General features: G+C 43.1%; 1 non-coding gene across 1 annotated transcript; it reads left to right on the forward strand.

The window, feature by feature from the left end:
- The first annotated feature begins 992 nt into the window (after positions 1 to 992).
- On the forward strand, positions 993 to 1130 carry LOC119948621. The gene has a single exon (XR_005457005.1). It is a non-coding gene; the product is annotated as a small nucleolar RNA SNORA7 (small nucleolar RNA).
- Positions 1131 to 18851: the final 17721 nt, after the last annotated feature.

Raw genomic sequence — 18851 nt, forward strand, 5'->3', positions numbered from 1 at the left:
GCTTAGTACAGTGGCTGGCACATAGTAAGTGCTTAACAAATACCACAATTATTATTATTATTGTTTTCCTAATATCTAGTTTCACAGATCCAGCTACAATAAGAATCCCCCAAGACATAGGCAGTACCTCTCTCTTGGTGAGAAAAAAGACACTGAGGCATTTTTTGACCCAGATTACCCATGGAGGTTTGGCTTCTCCTCCTTCACGTTGGAGGGGCAGGGGAGAGAGGAGGAGGTAATAAAAGCCTTCACTAGATGTAAAGGGCTAGGGGTGACTCTTCCAGTTGCTGGGTGGGAAGACCTAGCTATGGGGAAAAACTGTTAGAAAAGCATTTTGCCCTGTCCTAGACCAAAAGGATGAAGCTATTTATTGCTATCATCTGACTCAAAAAACAAAGGTCAGATTGATCAGTTAAGGATTTCCTGAAAATTATCTGAACCACAATAGAATCAGTGGTGGGAATCATAGGACTCAAAGGTACGTTTTTATAATGGTAGTTTTTAAGTGCTTACTACGTGGCAGACACTGTACTAAAAATTGGAGTAGATACAAACTAATCATAGACCCTGTCCCACATGAGGCTCGCAGTCTTAATGCCCATTTTACAAACGAGGTAACTAAGGCACAGAGAAGTGAAGCGACTTGCCCAAGGTCACATGGCAGATAAATGCAGGAGCCAGGATTAGATTCCCACACCCATGATCTATCCACTAGGTCAATTTGCTACTTGGAAGGATTTTCTAGTCTGCATTCCTCCCCTCACCTGGCTTCAATCAATCAATCAGTGGTATCTTTGAGCACTTACTGAATGCAGAGCACTGTACTGCATGCTTGGGAGAATACAATTCAACAGAGTTTGTTGACATAATCCCTGGCCAAAAAGAGTTTACAATCTAGAGGGGGAGATAGGCATTAAAATAAATTTCAGATATGTACATAAGTGCCTATGGGGCTGAGAATTGTGTAAATATCAAGTGCGTAAAGGGTACAGCCCCTCTCAGGATTGCACCTGGAGACTTTCCAGTACTCGACCAGTATTGGCTACAGGAGGGAGAGTCAAGCAGAGGCATACCCATTCCATTCTTAGCTTGGGCATTGACTAGTGAGTGGAAGGCAATCTGCTGCAAGTCAAAACTCCCCTGTGCTGGGCAGCAGTGGCAGACTGTGAGCCCGCTGTTGGGTAGGGACCATCTCTATATGTTGCCAACTTGTACTTCCCAAGCTCTTAGTACAGTGCTCTGCACACAGTAAGTGCTCAATAAATATGATTGAATGAATGAATGAATGGGAGAGAGTTGAGGGCAGAGACTCAAATTTACTGTGTGGAAGAAGGCAATAGTAAACCACTTGCATATTTTTAAGTTAATACATTTTTAATAAATAATAAGTTAATAAAATTTTGTTAATAAATCAAGCAAAGAAGGCAGAAGAAAATGGTTTTCTGATACATTGTAAGCTAGTTGAGGGCATGGACTATGCCATTTACATTTACTGTCTTTTGCCAAATGCTCATTAAATACTACTGAGTGAATAGTGAAGCATGGTCTCAAATAATGCTCCATTGCAGTGGACTGTTAGATGACCATCACCTCAGTAAGACCAGTCTGCCAGGCAACAACTGGGGGAGAGGTTGCTCTCCTTGAGCATAAGCTTTGGGAAGGTGGACACACAAAGAGCCAGGCTTGAAAACAGGGATATATATGGGGCAAACACATTGGCACAATTAGGAACCATCCTAACATGGACATAATGCAGAAAGGAATAGCAGTCTTGGATCAGTCTTTTCAGGCACACCGACACTCGTGGATAGGGTTACACCATCAGTACCATCATCAATGGTATTTATTGAGCACTTAGTATGTGAAGAGCACTGCACTAAGCACTTGAAAGAGTACAATACAACAGAATTGGTAGACACATCACCTGCCCACAGTGAGCTTATGGTGTCATCATCTTTAAAAATGAAAGAAGTTATAAATATGTATTTATATAGCTGTATTTCATATTTTGAAAGACAATATTTAATTGAAGAAGATGTTACCAATAGTTTATGGGTGTTACAGAATTCTGATGCATGACTGATAGACCACTCCACACTCCCAATCTAGACTGTAAGCTTGTTGAAGGCAGGGATTGTGTCTGGTCATTACTTTATTGTATTTTCCCAAGTACGTAGTATGGTGCTCTGCACACAGTAAGCGTTCAATAAATATGACTGAATGAATGAATTGCAAGTAAGGAAAGACCATCTTTTTTCACACTAGTGCTTGGGCCTTAGCTTGCTGTTCTGCCTCTTGGGTAATAATAATAATAATAATAATAATAATAATAATAATAATGGCATTTATTAAGTGCTTACTATGTGCAAAGCACTGTTCTAAGAGCTGGGGAGGTTACAAGGTGATCAGGTTGTCCCACGGGGGGCTCACAGTCTTAATCTCCATTTTATAGATGAGGTAACTGAGGCACAGAGAAGTTAAGTGACTTGCCCAGAGTCACACAGCTGACAATTGGCAGAGGCGGGATTTGAACCCATGACCTCTGACTCCAAAGCCAGTGCTCTTTCCACTGAGACACACTGCTTCTCTCAATAGTATATGCAATAGTATACGCATATAATACGCATATATATGCTCGAACTCTTATGCTCGAGCTGCCGAACGTTGCTGGCGAAAGTCTAAACACCATGCCAACCTCGTTCACTTCAAGTTTATCCTTTCCTGCCTTAACTCAGCCCTCTCCTCTGCCAGACAAAACTATTTCTTCTCCCTTATTGACACCCATGCCCATCATCCCTGCCAGCTCTTCTGTGCATTCAACTCCCTTCTCAGGCCCCCGGTTCCTCCCCCTCCTCCTTCCCTCACCCCCAACGATCTGGCCTCCTACTTCATTAACAAAATTAAATCCATCAGGTCCGACCTCCCCAAAGTCACTCCCCCCACCTTCTCCAACCCCCCGGCTCTCAACACTCTCTGCTACTCTCCCATCCTTCCCAGCAGTATCCTCAGAGGAGCTCTCCTCCCTCCTCTCAAATGCTACTCCGGCCACCTGTGCTTCTGACCCCATTCCCTCTCATCTCATGAAATCTCTCGCTCCATACCTTCTCCCCTCCTTAACTTCCATCTTCAACCGCTCACTCTCCACTGGTTCCTTCCCCTCTGCCTTCAAACATGCCCATGTCTCTCTCATCCTAAAAAAAATCCTCTCTTGACCCACCTCACCTTCTAGTTATCGCCCCATATCCCTCCTACCATTCCTTTCCAAACTCCTTGAACGAGTTGTCTACACGCGCTGCCTCGAATTCCTCAACACCAACTCTCTCCTCGAACCCCTCCAGTCTGGCTTCCGTCCCCTACATTCCACGGAAACTGCCCTCTCAAGGTCACCAATGACCTCCTGCTTGCCAAATCCAATGGCTCGTACTCTATCCTAATCCTCCTCGACCTCTCAGCTGCCTTCGACACTATGGACCACCCCCTTCTCCTCAACACGCTATCCGACCTTGGTTTCACAGACTCCGTCCTCTTCTGGTTCTCCTCTTATCTCTCTGGTCGTTCATTCTCAGTCTCTTTTGCAGGCTCCTCCTCCCCCTTCCATCCTCTTACTGTGGGGGTTCCCCAAGGTTCAGTGCTTGGTCCCCTTCTGTTCTCGATCTACACTCACTCCCTTGGTGACCTCATTTGCTCCCACGGCTTCAACTATCATCTCTACGCTGATGACACCCAAATCTACATCTCTGCCCCTGCTCTCTCCCCCTCTCTTCAGGCTCGCATCTCCTCCTGCCTTCAGGACATCTCCATCTGGATGGCTGCCTGTCACCTAAAACTCAACATGTCTAAGACTGAACTCCTTGTCTTCCCTCCCAAACCCTGCCCTCTCCCTGACTTTCCCATCTCTGTTGACGGCACTACCATCCTTCCTGTCTCACAAGTCCGCAAGCTTGGTGTCATCCTCGACTCCGCTCTCTCATTCACCCCTCACATCCAAGCCGTCACCAAAACCTGCCGGTCTCAGCTCCGCAACATTGCCAAGATCTGCCCTTTCCTCTCCATCCAAACCACTACCCTGCTCATTCAAGCTCTCATCCTATCCCGTCTGGACTACTGCATCAGCCTTCTCTCTGATCTCCCATCCTCGTGTCTCTCCCCACTTCAATCCATACTTCATGCTGCTGCCCGGATTGTCTTTGTCCAGAAATGCTCTGGGCATGTTACTCCCCTCCTCAAAAATCTCCAGTGGCTACCAATCAATCTGCGCATCAGGCAGAAACTCCTCACCCTCGGCTTCAGAGCTCTCCATCACTTCGCCCCCTCCTACCTCACCTCCCTTCTCTCCTTCTACAGCCCACCCCGCACCCTCTGCTCCTCTGCCGCTAATCTCCTCACCGTGCCTCATTCTCACCTGTCCCGCCGTCGACCCCCAGCCCACGTCATCCCCCGGGCCTGGAATGCCCTCCCTCTGCCCATCCGCCAAGCTAGCTCTCTTCCTCCCTTCAAGGCCCTACTGAGAGCTCACCTCCTCCAGGAGGCCTTCCCAGACTGAGCCCCTTCCTTCCTCTCCCCCTCATCCCCCTCTCCATCCCCCCATCTTACCTCCTTCCCTTCCCCACAGCACCTGTATATATGTATATATGTTTGTACATATTTATTACTCTATTTATTTTACTTGTACATAACTATTCTATTTATTTTATTTTGTTAGTATGTTTGGTTTTGTTCTCTGTCTCCCCCTTCTAGACTGTGAGCCCACTGTTGGGTAGGGACTGTCTCTATATGTTGCCAACTTGTACTTCCCAAGTGCTTAGTACAGTGCTCTGCACACAGTAAGCGCTCAATAAATATGATTGATTGATTGATATAATAATATAATAGTTGCATATAATAGTATACGCAACATATAATATATGGACTATATTATATACAATGGATGATGTAATTAGTATTTATTATTTACTAGGTGCCAAATACTGTGCTATGTGCTAGAATAGATACAAGATGATTAAATCGTACACAGTCCCTACTCCACAATGGGCTCACAATCTAAAGGGAGTAAAGACTAGGTATCTTATCCCCATCTTACAGATTAAGAAACTAAAGCCCAGAAAGCTAAGAAACTTGCCAGGCCAGTGGGAGAACGGGGCTTAGAACCCAAGTCTACTGACTCCCATGCCCTTCCATTAGGCCAACCTGTCTGCTGATCTTCCCAAAGGCTCTGCAGCCCCGCTCCGAATAGCCTTATGACAGGCTGGACTGTGTGCCATCATGGTCTCCCAACAGTCTATGCTTTATCACATTTTTGAGACTGTGCCTAATAATAAGAAGAAGAAGAATGATGATGATGGTGGTATTTGGTAGGCACTTACTGTGTGTCAAGCACTGTTATAAGCTCTGGGGTAGTTACAAGCTAATAAGGTTGGATATAATCCCTGTCCTACATGGGGCTCAGACTCTTAACCCCCATTTTACAGATGAGGTAACTGAGGCACAGAGAAGTGAAGTGACTTGCCTAAGGTCACAGAGCAGACAAGTAGTGGAGTTCGGATTAGAACCCAGGTCCATCTGACTCCCAGGCCCATGCAGCACTAAGTCATGCTGCTTTGCTGCTTCACGGGGGGGCTTTAAAGTACTTGTTCTGCCTTTCTATGTTGGCATGTGTTTTACTTTAGTTCTCCACAGAGGAACTGCTTGGGTATATATTACAGTCATCTATTTTGCTCACATATCCTTGCCAGAAAAGAAAGCTATGAGCATTGCCTTTAGACTGTAAAGTAGTTGTGGGTTGGGAATGTGTCTGTTTAATGTTATACTGTACTCTCAAGTGATTAGTATTCATTCATTCATTCAATTGTATTTACTGAGCACTTACTGTGTGCAGAGCACCATACTATGTGCTTGGAAAAGTACAATACAGCAATAAAGAGTGACAATCCCTGCCCACAACGAGCTCAAAGTCCAGAGGGATGGGAGACAGACATCAATACAAATAGACATCAATATAAATAAATAAAATTACAGATTTATACATAAGTGCTGTGGGGCAGGGAGAGGAGGAAAAACAAAGGGAGCAAGTCAGGGAGACACAGGAGGGAGTGGGAGATGAGGAAAAGTGAAGCTTAGAGGAAGTTCTCTTGGAGGAGGTGTGTTATCATTAAGACTTTGAAGTGGGAGAGAGTAATTGTCAGGTGGATTTGAGGAGGTGTGTTATCAGTAAAATGGTTAGTACAGTGCTCTGCACACAGTAAGCACTCAATAAATATGATTGATGATGATGATCAGTAAGACTTTGAAGGAGGAGAGAGTAATTGTCTGGTGGATTTGAGGAGGGAGGGCGTTCCAGGCCAGCGGTAGAGTGTGGGCCAGGGGTCGCCGGCATGACAGACAAGATCGAGGCACAGTGAGAAGGTTAGCAGCAGAGGAGCGAAGTGTGTGGGCTGGGTTGTAGGAGAGAAGTAAGGTGAGGTAGGAGGGGGCGAGGTGATGGAGTGCATTAAAATCAATAGTGAGGAATTTTTGTTGGATGTGGAGGTGGATAGGCAACCACTGGAGATTTTTGAGGACGGCGGTGACATGTCCGGAACGTTTCTGTAGAAAGATGATCCAGGCAGTGGAGTGAAGCATGGACTGGAGTGGAGAGAGGCAGGAGGTTAGGAGGTCAGAAAAGAGGCTGATGCAGTAATCTAGGCGGGATAGGATGGGTGACTGTATTAACGTGGTAGCAGTTTGGATGGGGAGGAAAGGGAGGATTTTAGAGTTGTGAAGGTGAGATCAACAGTGCTTTGCATACAGTAAGCACTCAATAAATACGATTGAATGAATGAAGGAAGGAATACTTCAAAGCTGGCAAACTGTGATCCAGGACCTCACTGTTGGTAATCCTGTCCTGCCTGATTTGATATTGCTTATTTTCTTTAATGTATTTTGTTAAGTGCTATGTGCCAGAGACTATACTAAGTGCTGGGATAGTGCTTAGTACAGTGCCTGGCACATAGTAAGCACTCAACAAGTAACATCATTATACAAGCCAATCAAGTTGGACAGTCTCTGTCCCACATGGGGCTGGCAGTCTTAATCCCCATTTTACAGATGAGGGAACTGAGGTACAGAGAAGTGAATAACAATAGTAATAATGCTATTTGTTAAGTGCTTACTATGTGCCAGGCATTGTACTAAGCACTGCAATGACTTGCCCAAGATTACAGAGCAGATAAGTGGCGGAGCTGGGATTAGAACCCAGGTTCTTCTGACTCCAGGCCTTTGCTCAAATGACCCTGGAGAAATTGTTTAAGAAGCTGGATGTGCTTCTGTGGTAGGTCCTGGTTTTACAGCCACATATAAAAAGTTGGACACCACAAAAGCCTTATAGACTTTCAGCTTGGTGTGAAGTACTGCAGGTGAGGGCCCCTGGGGGGAATGAATGTTTCTAATTAAAAACAAGGCCTTAATGAGGTGTTAATCATAATGCTTTGGTTTAAGTAACTAGAATGGCATAGGGGACTTGTTTGCTTCTTCCTGTCCACCCAGACAAATATCTTAGAACCACTTTTTTTTCAAACTTCCCTAGCTCTTTGTTATCTGAATCACAGTTCTAATCAAGTCATGTTCAGCTACCCTTGTTTTCTACCATTTCTTTATACTACATTATGTGATTTTGTCTGGTGAATTGTATTAGTATGCTTTCTACTATATCACTGATGATGTTAAATAAGGCCTGACCTAGCAATAACCCAAACTCCCAATCTGATGCATCACTGTTCATCATTAGCCTTGGTTTATGGTCTTTCAGTGTGTCTCAATCTGTGTGATGACAGTGGTCATTATCAAGCAAATCTGAGTTTATTCTTAAACACCATGCACAAGTTTTCTTAAAAGTCAAGTGATGTTCTGCTCCCAAATGGATATTCTGCATTTCTACCCACCTTGTGTCCAAGATGCAAGTAGCAATGTGTAGTGCACAACTGATCCTTTATAGAGACCTCAGGTAATTATCCCCTTTACTTCATTTGCCCCTAGATCACTAGAATCCTCTCTAGAATCTTGCCCTTTCTTCTCCATCCAAACTGCTTCCCCGCTGATCCAAGCACTATTTACCATCTTAACTACTGCATCAACCTCCTCACTGAGCTCCCTCATTCCTAGATCCACACTGCCCTCTCCTCTAATGACTAAGCATTTGGCTGTGTACTGCTTAAGCACATGGATACTCACCCCAGCCCCACAGTATTTATGTAAATAGTTTGATACTATAACATTTCCCCTATCATTTATTATTTATTGATAACAATAATAATTATTATTATGGTATTTCACAGGCACTTACTATGTGCCAGGCACTGTACTAAGCCCTGGGGTAGGAACAAGCTAATCAGGTTGGACACAGTCCATGTCCTACATGGGGCTCACAGTCTTAATCCCCATTTTACAGATGAGGTAACTAAGGCCCAGAGAAATTAAGCGACTTGCCCAAGATCACACACCAGACATGTGGCAGAGCCAGGATTAGAACCCAGGTCCCTCTGAGTCCCAGGCCCATGCTCTATCCACCAAGCCACGCTGCTTCTCACAATAAATGTCTCTTTCCCCCTGTAAACTGTAGGCTTCTGTGGGCAGGGATCATGACTGCCAATTCTGTTGTATTGTGCTTTCCCAAGCGCTTAGTACAGTGCTCTGCACATAGTAAGCGCTCAATAAATACAATTGATGATGATGCTCTGAACACAGTAAATACTCAGTAAATACCACTGATTGATAGATGTTTTTAGACAGGGTTGGACTTTCCCAGTGGGAATTGGAGCACTCACCTAGTAGTAAGCTCTGCTCCTGGATACTGAAGCTCTAGCCCACATGTTCTCTCTCTGACTTTCCTATTACTATAGTTGGCACCACCATCTTTCTTCTCTCACAAGTCCATAACCTTGGCATTATCCTTAACGCCTCTCATTCAACCCACAGATTCAGTCTATCACTAAAGCCTGTCGGTTCCATCTTCACAACATCCCTAAAATCCACCCTTTCCTCTCCATCCAAATTGCTACCACATTACTCTAATCACTTATCCTACCCCACCTTGATTACCATAACAGCCTTCTTGCTGACCTCCCAGCCTCCTGCCTCTGCTCTCTCCAGTCCGTACTTCTCTCTGCTGCCCGGATCATTTTCCAACAAAAATGTTCAGGACATGTTTCCCCATTCCTCAAGAACCTCCAGTGGTTTCCTATCCAATTCTGCATCAAACAGAAACTTCTGACCATTGGCTTTAAAGCACTCAATCACTTTGCCGCCGCCTCCTTCACCTCGCTACTCTCCTACTAAAACTAGCCCACACACTTCACTCATCCATTTGTTAGAATGAATAGATAGAGACAGCAAAAGTGCTCTGCACTTATGTACAAGCGGTGTCACGTAGTGGATAGGGCATAGTGAATAAGGACCTGAGTTCTAATCCAGGCTCTGCTACATGTCTGCTGTGTGGCTTTGGGCAAGTCACTCAACTTCTCTGGGCCTCAATTACCTCATCTGGAAAATGGGGATTAAGACTGTGAGCCCCATAATAATAATAATAATAATAATAATAATAATAATGGTGGCATTTATTAAGCACTTACTATGTGCAAAGCACTGTTCTAAGCACTGGGGAGGCTACAAGGTGATCAGGCTGACCCACGGGGAGCTCACAGTCAATCCCCATTTTACAGATGAGGCAACTGAGGCACAGAGAAGTGAAGTGACTTGCCCAAAGTCACACAGCTACAATTGGTGGAGCCGGAATTTGAACCCATGACCACTGACTCCAAAGCCCATGCTCTTTCCACTGAGCCACACTGCTTCTCTGTCCCATGTGGGACAGAGATTTCGTACAACCAGATTAACTTGTATCTATGGCATTGCTTAGAACAGTGCTTGGCACATAGTAAGTGCTTAACAAGTACCATAATTATTATCATTTATATTAGTGTCTGTCTCCCCCTCTAGACTGTAAGCTCATTGTGGGCAAGGAATGTTATATATTGTTATCTTGTACTCTTTCAAGTGCTTAGTACAGTGCTCTGCACACAGTAAGTACTCAATAAATACAATTGATTGATCTAATTCTAATTTTCTCAATGTACCTTGATCTCATCTATCTCTCTACCTACCTCTCACCCACGTCCTGCCTCTAGCCTGGAATATCCTCTCTCCTCATATCTGACAGACAATTACTCTCACCCCTTCACAGCCTTATTGAAGGCACATCTCCTCCAAGACCTCCTTTCCTCTTTTCTCACTCCCTTCTATGTCACCCTGACTTGCTACCTTCCCAGCCCCACAGCACTTACGTACATATCTGTAATTAATTTATCTATATTAATAACTGTTTCCCCCCCAGACTGTAAACTCACTGTAGGCAAGGAAGGTGTCTGTTACATTGTTATATTGTACTCTCCCAAGTGTACACTGTACATTACTGTGCTCTGCACACAGTAAGCACTCAATAAATACAACTGACTGACTGATTTCTACCTGAATTGCCCTACAGCCAGAGTAATGGAAATGAAGTTGGGAATTTCTCTGCCACCCCTGATTGGAGCTCTGGACAATTTCCCAGAGAGCTCCACATTTAGAAGATTCCAGCAACAGCAGGAGGTGGACAAAAATAAAGGAAGAAAAGATATTAGAGGAGAGACAACAAATGGATATCCCGCTGGCAATAAATCACTGTGGTTTGGACTCTTGATCAAATACTAGATGATCAAGTGTTCAGAACTTTCACCAGGAATCTAAATATGCAACTTTAAGGCACAGGACAGGGACAACCAAACTCAGACTGGTTATACTTGCTCATCTTACCTCCTTCCCTTCCCCACAGCACCTGTATATATGTATATATGTTTGTACATATTTATTTATTTATTTTACTTGTACATATCTATTCTATTTATTTTATTTTGTTAGTATGTTTGGTTGTGTTCTCCATCTCCCCCTTTTAGACTGTGAGCCCACTGTTGGGTAGGGACTGTCTCTATATGTTGCCAACTTGTACTTCCCAAGCGCTTAGTACAGTGCTCTGCACACAGTAAGCACTCAATAAATACGATTGATGATGATGATATCAAATGTTGAATTTCCATGGGTCTGATCAATATAGCTTGTTTCTGTGATATTCACATACATGAACAATAGGGGGGCTTCCTTCCTAGAGTTATCTTCACTGAAACACAGCCCAGCTGCAAACCCACCCAAACTTGCACCTATTGAAAAAAAAAAGACACCTTTTGATACCTAATTGGGATTTTAGGCAAAAAAATCCTAAAGCAATTTCTAGCTCCCATGACTACTCCACACCTCCCAGGATGTCTCCTGTCTCTGGTGTCTCAACAGTTCAATAATCCAGCCACATTGCTAGGATGGTGATGATGCGGAGGAAAGCTCTGACACCACCCTGACTTGTCCCTGTAGGAGAGACCCCAGTCCCCCTTACAGTGTAGAGTCAAAAGTCTTCTAGAGTTCAGGAGAGACAACCTGGCTTCCTATTGGGCCCTACTGATCACAGAGTGGATTTATTTGAATAATAATGGTTGGAATACTGCACTATTAAAGGGGATGTGTGGGGGGCAGGGGGGAAGTGCTTATTTGTTTCAAGGATGGAAAAGAAGTTCATTTTCTCTTCTTTTCATATCCATTTTTTATAGTATATGACACCAGAGAAACCTCCTAGAATGACTCTCTCCTGTTAGACTTGAAATATTTATTATTCATTAAAGTTCCATTTATTAATGTTGTCACAAAATAAACTCAAAACCCTCCCTCTGATTCAAAAGCTTAATGTCCTCATAATACAGTCCTAGAAAGTCTCTTTGTCCTGTATAAAGTCCTGTAAATTGCCCTAATGTCAGCTGATCTATGTAGTCCACAATTTCTTCATTATGTTCTCTTCTGTTTAGGCTATTAAGTCATCTGTACCTACTTTGCGTGAGCTATGTTGCTTAAGATGGTTTCTTTCTACAAATGTCAGCTCTACACTGGAGGCAACCTGCCTATGATGAATCCATATATTTAAAACATCCCAGTATAATGGAATAGTTTCCAATTTCCTTCATGTCAACTGGGGAAAAATTAATAGGGAAAGGAATCTGGAAGGGAAAGAAAACCAAGATAAACAAGATGGAGGTATGCTGTGGGATCATTCTGAATGCTATGGGATTTAAAACTGGATAATGCAGAGAGAGTGTCTACCTTCTTTGATAAGGCTCTCAGTTCAGCACTTGGTGCTCTCCTACACAAATGGTTGTAGGAGTGAATGATGGTGTCCCTGACAAGGTCATGTGTCCCTTGCTCATGCCTGTCAATCAGTCAATCAATGGTATTCATTGAATGCTTACAGTGTACAGAGCATTATGCTAAGAGCTTGTGGGAGTACAATACAATAGAGCTGGTAGACATGATCCCTACTTATATTCAAGAGAGGGAGACAGACATTAAAATGAATTACCAGTAGGGGAAATGGCAGAGTACCAGGGTATTTTCATAAGTGCTCTGGGGGTGGGGTACAAAGTATTTAAGGGGTACATATGCCAAGTGCATAGTTGACACAGAAGGATGAATTGGGTGGGGAAATGGGTTAGTGATGGAAGGCCTCTTGGAGGAAATAGGATTTTAGTAGGATTTGGCAGATGGAGAGAGTAATAGTCTGTTGAATATGAAGGGGGAAGGAGTTTCAGGATGGAGGGAGGACGTGGGCAAAGGGATGGTGGTAAGACAAATGAGATAGAGGTACAGTGAGTAGGTTGGTGCCCAGGGATGCCCAGGCACAGAGAGGGTATATTTTTCTATTAAAATCCATAAGCCTCTCTGATAACCAATGCTAAATTTCCATGGTATCGACCAATAGTATCCAGGGCTGGAGGAGAAGAGGAAAGAGAGAGCCAGAGTGGGCAGAAAGATCAGGTCTAAGAACCTGAGCCACCGCCTGATCTTCCTGTCCACCCATCCCCACCTCCCCACTTCTCCTCCAGCCCTGGATCCTTTTCCAGCTTCTGCTCCTCCCTAGCCCAACCTTCTTAGCCAGTCACTGATTGGGAGCCTGTGCCAACATGAACCTGGGCATCTGCACCTGGGCTCTGTGATACTCTTCCCAAGACAAACTGCCCCACTGAACTGGATGAAAGAGGTCATGGCAGGATGGAAGGTACAACCCCTCACTGGTGCTTACAAATGATTTGTACATCTTTGCCTACCTCTCATTTGACCTCTGAGGGGAGAAGTGAAATATGGGTCAATCAGGACTATTGCTGGGGTATGAAATTAACTTCCTCTGCTGTGGAAGTGAAAGAAAACAACTTATCAAATTGGAGCCTGAAGCTCATTTCCTACATGAAAAATGAACTTTCAATATCATTTAATGAAACCTCGCAGAACAGTTCCATTTTTATAACATTTTTGTGCATTTTTCTCTAAAACATGTCAACTGTTTCCTATCTAAATTATGATCAAAGATGGCTGCATATACTTCACTGGTGTTCCATTAAGCACAGCTATATGTGGATGCTCCTGGAACCCATTTTGTAGGTTCTTTGTCTTGAGGGAGAAAACAATTTTCTTTTGTACTATTTTTCCTTTGAAAATAAATCACCTGTTTTCTTTTACTAAAATGCTCCAAAATGGCCCATTTACGATGTTTACCATTCATAGTGGCTCAGGGCCCACAAAGAAATTTTGTGCTCAAGAGATCCTAAAGTAATAATAATAATAACTGTGAGGTACATTAAGCACTTACCTTGTGACAAGTCACTTAACTTCTCCCTGCCTCAGTTACCTCATCTGTAAAATGGGAATTAAGATTGTGTCTGACCTGATTATCTTGTATCTGCCCCAGTGATTAGAAAAGTGCCTGATACATAATCAGTCGTATTTCAATCAATCAATTGTATTGAGTACTTATTGTGTGTAGGGCACTGTACTAAACATTTGGGAGAGTACAAACAATAACATAACAGACACATTCCCTGCCTACAGTGACCTTAAAGTCTAGAGGGGAAAACATACATTAACATAAATAAATAGATTGCAGATATGTACATCAGTGTTATGGGGGTCGGGGCAGGAATGGTGAATAAAAGGCCAAAGTAAGAGCAACACAGAAGGGTGTGGGAAAAGAGGATATGAGGCCTTAGTTGGGGAAGGCCTCTTGGAGGAGATATGCCTTCAATAAGGCTTTGAAGAGGGAGAGAGTAATTGTTTGTCAGATATGAAAAGGGAGGGCGTTCCAGGCCAGCGGCAGGACGTGGGCAAGAGGTTGGCGGAGAGACAGATGAGACTGAGGTACAGTGAGTAGATGGGCATTACAGGAGTGAAATGTGCAGGCTGGGCTGTAGTAGGAGAGCAGTGAGTTGAAGTAGGAGGGGGCAAGGTGATTGAGTGCTTTAAAGTCAATGGTGAGGAGTTTCTGTTTGATGCTGAGGTGGATGGGTAAGCACTAAAGGTTCTTGAGAAGTGGGGAAAATTGGACTGAATGCTTTTGTAGAAAAATGATCCGGTCAGCAGAGTGAAATATGGAATGGAGAGGGCAGAGGCAGGGGACAGGGAGGTCAGCAAGGAGGCTGATAAAGTAATCAAGGCGAGATAGGGTAAGGGCTTGGATTAACATGGCAGCAGTTTGGATGGAGAGGAAAGGACAGATTTTTAGTGATGTTGTGAAGATTGAACCTACAGGATTTAGTGATAGATTACATAAGTGCTTAACAAATACTATTTACAAAATAAAGCACTGGGGTAGATACAAGATAATGAGGTCAGAAAGAGGCCCTGTCCCACCTGGGGCTCACAATCTAAAAAGGAGAAAGAACAGTTATTGGATCCCCATTTCACAGATAAAACAGAGAAGTGAAGTGACTTGCCCAAGATCACCCAGCAGGTAAGAACAGTAGCAGGTGCTCAAATTGTATGCCCTCATACTTGAGGATACATCAAGGGATCTGGAAGATGAAGTCTGAATACACTTCTGATTAGGACAGATTTCATATATTTTGCCACTCTGAGGAGGGAAAAAACTTGTCCCACTTCAGTTCTGTATTGTCACTGCGTTAAGCTGTGTATGCTGCAGCACGATGATGTGATGTCATACGTAAATCTATATGGGAGCTTCTAGTGTGTTTCTCGGGGCGGGGGGATCCCTTAACCTCCACCATTGTGTTACCTTCCCAGGTTTCTATGAACACAGGCATCACATCCAACTCGGGCAGAAGGAGGTAAAACACTTTCCATTCTTTAAGCACTGCCACCATCTCTGACATTTCACCCTGAGGTGACCACTTCAATCACTTACTATCTGAAGCTGGCTCTCTTTCTGAGCTACTGGGAAATTTTTCCATCTCAGCAGGCTATGAGTATATTTAAAAGTCTTTGAGACAGTCATCCATGAACTACTCCAAGGGAATACCATTGATTGATTGACTAGGCTCTATTTTCATGAGGGTTTTTTGTTCGGTTTTTTTTCATAAGGTATAAATTGTTTCTCACTTTCTCCACAGAACCTCTGCTTTAGGAAAACTCCATGGGAAAAATTCCCTAAAAGTACCCTTCATTTTATTTTAAAAACATGGAAAAATTGTATACCTCCTACACCCAGCAGCTTCGGAGTTTGTCACCACTTGGGGTTAAGAAGAAAAGGAAAGAAAATGTTCTGCCCCTGAAGGATAATTTCATTCATTTAACCATCAAGGAAGCATGATTGCATAATGTGGGTGGCAAGTGAAGTGGTTAAATGTATTCTATCGGCTGGGGATGACTTTATTTTTCAAGGCTGGTTTCCATAAACAGGCATTTTTACTCATCAAAAAACTTGAAGTTTCCTGGAATATTTCATTTGTCACCCCTCTTTGCAGCATGAAAAAATTCAATCAATCAGTTTAACACCGTGGAATAATCACGAGATTTAACGGGATTAATTTACACGTGACATGCTACTAAATCAATTCAGGGCAAGGAGATACCTAGAATGAAGAAAGGGAACTAGAATTTCTCCACTTGATATTTCACTGGGATTCCATTAGTTGACAGGCTACAGGCCAAAATCAAATCCTTTATAAGGTTGCATGAGCAGCCAACTAACATGCTGAGGGAAAAGACAATATTTTGAACGATCACACCGCCAGTTTTCCCCTTGTAAAGATGCAGACACTCCTTTCAGTATTCTGTCTGAAGACAAGTACACAAGTATGTTTTAAAAACTGAATCTGTTTAATCCCTAATTAAGATTCAAATTCTTGTGGATATGAGCAACTATGAAAATCTGATAAATTGAAAAACTTTCCCCTCTTATAATCTTCCTTGGACCTGTCTTACATGAATTGACACAAGTATTTCTTGAACCTATTGATGTTTTTGGCCTTCACAACTTGCTGAAGGTTTACCATGTTCCACCTATACCATCTGATATACGAAGAAGTCTTTATTTCTGTTTATCTTAAACCCACCACTTCCAACTGTCACTAGGTGCCCATACCCAGCTTTCTGGAGGTGTGAACAACTTCTCGTTCACCCTTCAGGATTTTGTAAACTTCAATCACATCCCTTCTTGGGCTTCACCTTTCCACACAGAGGAATCTTTTTCTTTTCCAGTCTTCCCTCATATAGAAACTGCTCCATCTCACTGATCATCATTCTCTTTTCCTTTTCCAGGTCTATTACGTCTCTCCTCCAGCTTTATTGTGTCCCCCGTCTGATTCACGCCAAGTGCACCAGGACAATACAATCATTGCCTCAAAAAGGGGCCTCCAAACTGCCAACATTATGTAACTAGATTGATTGAATCCATCTCTCTCTTCACATATACATAGGATTATCCTTCCTAAAATGCAAGGTTTACAATCACAATTGTATTTGCTAATTGCAACGAATAGGAAGAAATCAAAGCAGTGTGTCTAATTGTATTTGTGATGTTTAGCAGGGTGCACTCTCATGGCAGAAAAGTGTGTCTCTCTGGAGATTCACTATGGAGGATAACTACAGTGGAATCTCCTGCATGAGGTCCTTTGCTACCCAATGACCTGTCAGAAACTCTGGTTCCAAAATGGTTTGTGTGTCCTGGGCTGCCCTTTCCTAGTTATGAACAGTGCTTGGCACACAGTAAGTGCTTAACAAATGCCAGTAAAAAAGACATTTCAAAAGATAAGGGATTAGACATTAATCATCATCACCATCAACATTTATAAAGTGACCACTCTGTGCAGAACACTGTACTGGGCCATTGGGGATATATGGAAGTCAAAGACATGACACACATCTTCAAGGAGTTTGCATATCACCTTAATAATAATAATAATAATCACAATCATAATTATGGTATCTGTTAAGTACTTACTATGTGCCAGGCAATGTTCTAAGCGCTGAGGTAGAGTCAAGATAATCAGATTGGACACAGTCCCTTTCCCACATGGGGTTCACAGTCTTAATCCAAATTTTACAGCTGAGGTAACTGAGGCCCAGAGAAGTTAAGTGTCTTGACCAAGGTCACACAGCAGACAAGTGGTGGAGCCAGGACTAGAATGCAGGACTTTCTGACTCCCAGGCCTATGCTCTATCTGCTATGCCAAGGCGCTTCTGCCCCTATTGCTATAACATGGGGATGATACCAATGAGTTGCTTTCCCAAGAGTATAGGGAGACCCTTTTGCTGAAATGTTTATAAATATCAATAAATGGCTCCTCCTTGTCCTTGGGAAGTTCAAGGATTGAGAGCCTTGTGCTTTGAGGGAGACTTAGCACCCTCAATTGTAAAATTCCCAATAATGGGGGTCATTCAACTGTGGATGATTGATGACTCTAGATTACCTTGCACATGTCTCCTTTTTTCCCAAATTCGGTCAACTTGTTCCAACCTGACTTTGGTCTTGAGTGAAATATTGTCAACTAGTACAGTTGGATTCCTGGCTCAGAATCTAAGAGAAAAATTCAAAGAATCAGGCTTTGGGGATTTGATTCAATTAATTTCTCCCTTTGCAGTTTCTAGATATTTGACAGAAACCATAAAAAGATTTCTCTGAAGTAAAAGAAAGAATCATCCCACTAAATGTCCACACATAACTCAATTCTGAATGAATGGATAGCTCTACCTACTGCTTCTGTTCCTTTAAGAAAGCATTTAAATTCAGAGTTAATAGAGTTTCTAACTGTTTGAGAAAGGTATTTCCATTTTTCGATACAATTTGACAAGAATCAAAGGCTCTTTCAATGTATTGTCTTCATGAGATTACCTCCTGTGTACAATTAGTGTATTTATTGGGCAGGGTGGGATTTTCTATCTTAGAAGTCAATTAGTTTCCTTTTTAAAGACAGATGGTCTTCATCTATGAGCAATGGCTCTGGGAAGTAAAATGTATCCTCTGTCCTGTCCTTGCTGAGCCACTGGTTTATTTTAGAGTACCTGTTAAGTGCTTACTATGTGTCAAACATTGTTCTAAGCGCTGGGGTAGGTACAAGTCAATTAGGTTGGACAGAGTCTCTGTCCCACATAGGGCTCACAGTCTTAAGTGGGAGTGAAACCAGGTATTGTATCCCCATTTTACATTGAGGAAATTGAGGCACAGAGAAGTTAAGTGACTTGCCCAAGGTCACACAGCAAGCAGTTGACAGAGCTGGGATTAGATCTCAGGTCCTCTGAGTCCCAGGCCCGTGTTCCTTCCATTAGACCATGCTGCTTCCTACTGGTCCCTTGAGTTTCTGGGGTGTAGTCAAAAGACCAGTGAGTTTGTCATAAAGGCTAGGTAACCATACTAAATACATTTCCTGAGTTTCATTTGTAAAGTCAAGGCTGGATAAAGAGAAGCAGGGTTGCCTAGTGGAATGAGCATGGGCCTGCGAGTCAGAGGACCTGGGTTC

Source organism: Tachyglossus aculeatus, chromosome X4 (assembly GCF_015852505.1).
Source record: "Tachyglossus aculeatus isolate mTacAcu1 chromosome X4, mTacAcu1.pri, whole genome shotgun sequence".
Lineage (NCBI taxonomy): Eukaryota > Metazoa > Chordata > Mammalia > Monotremata > Tachyglossidae > Tachyglossus > Tachyglossus aculeatus.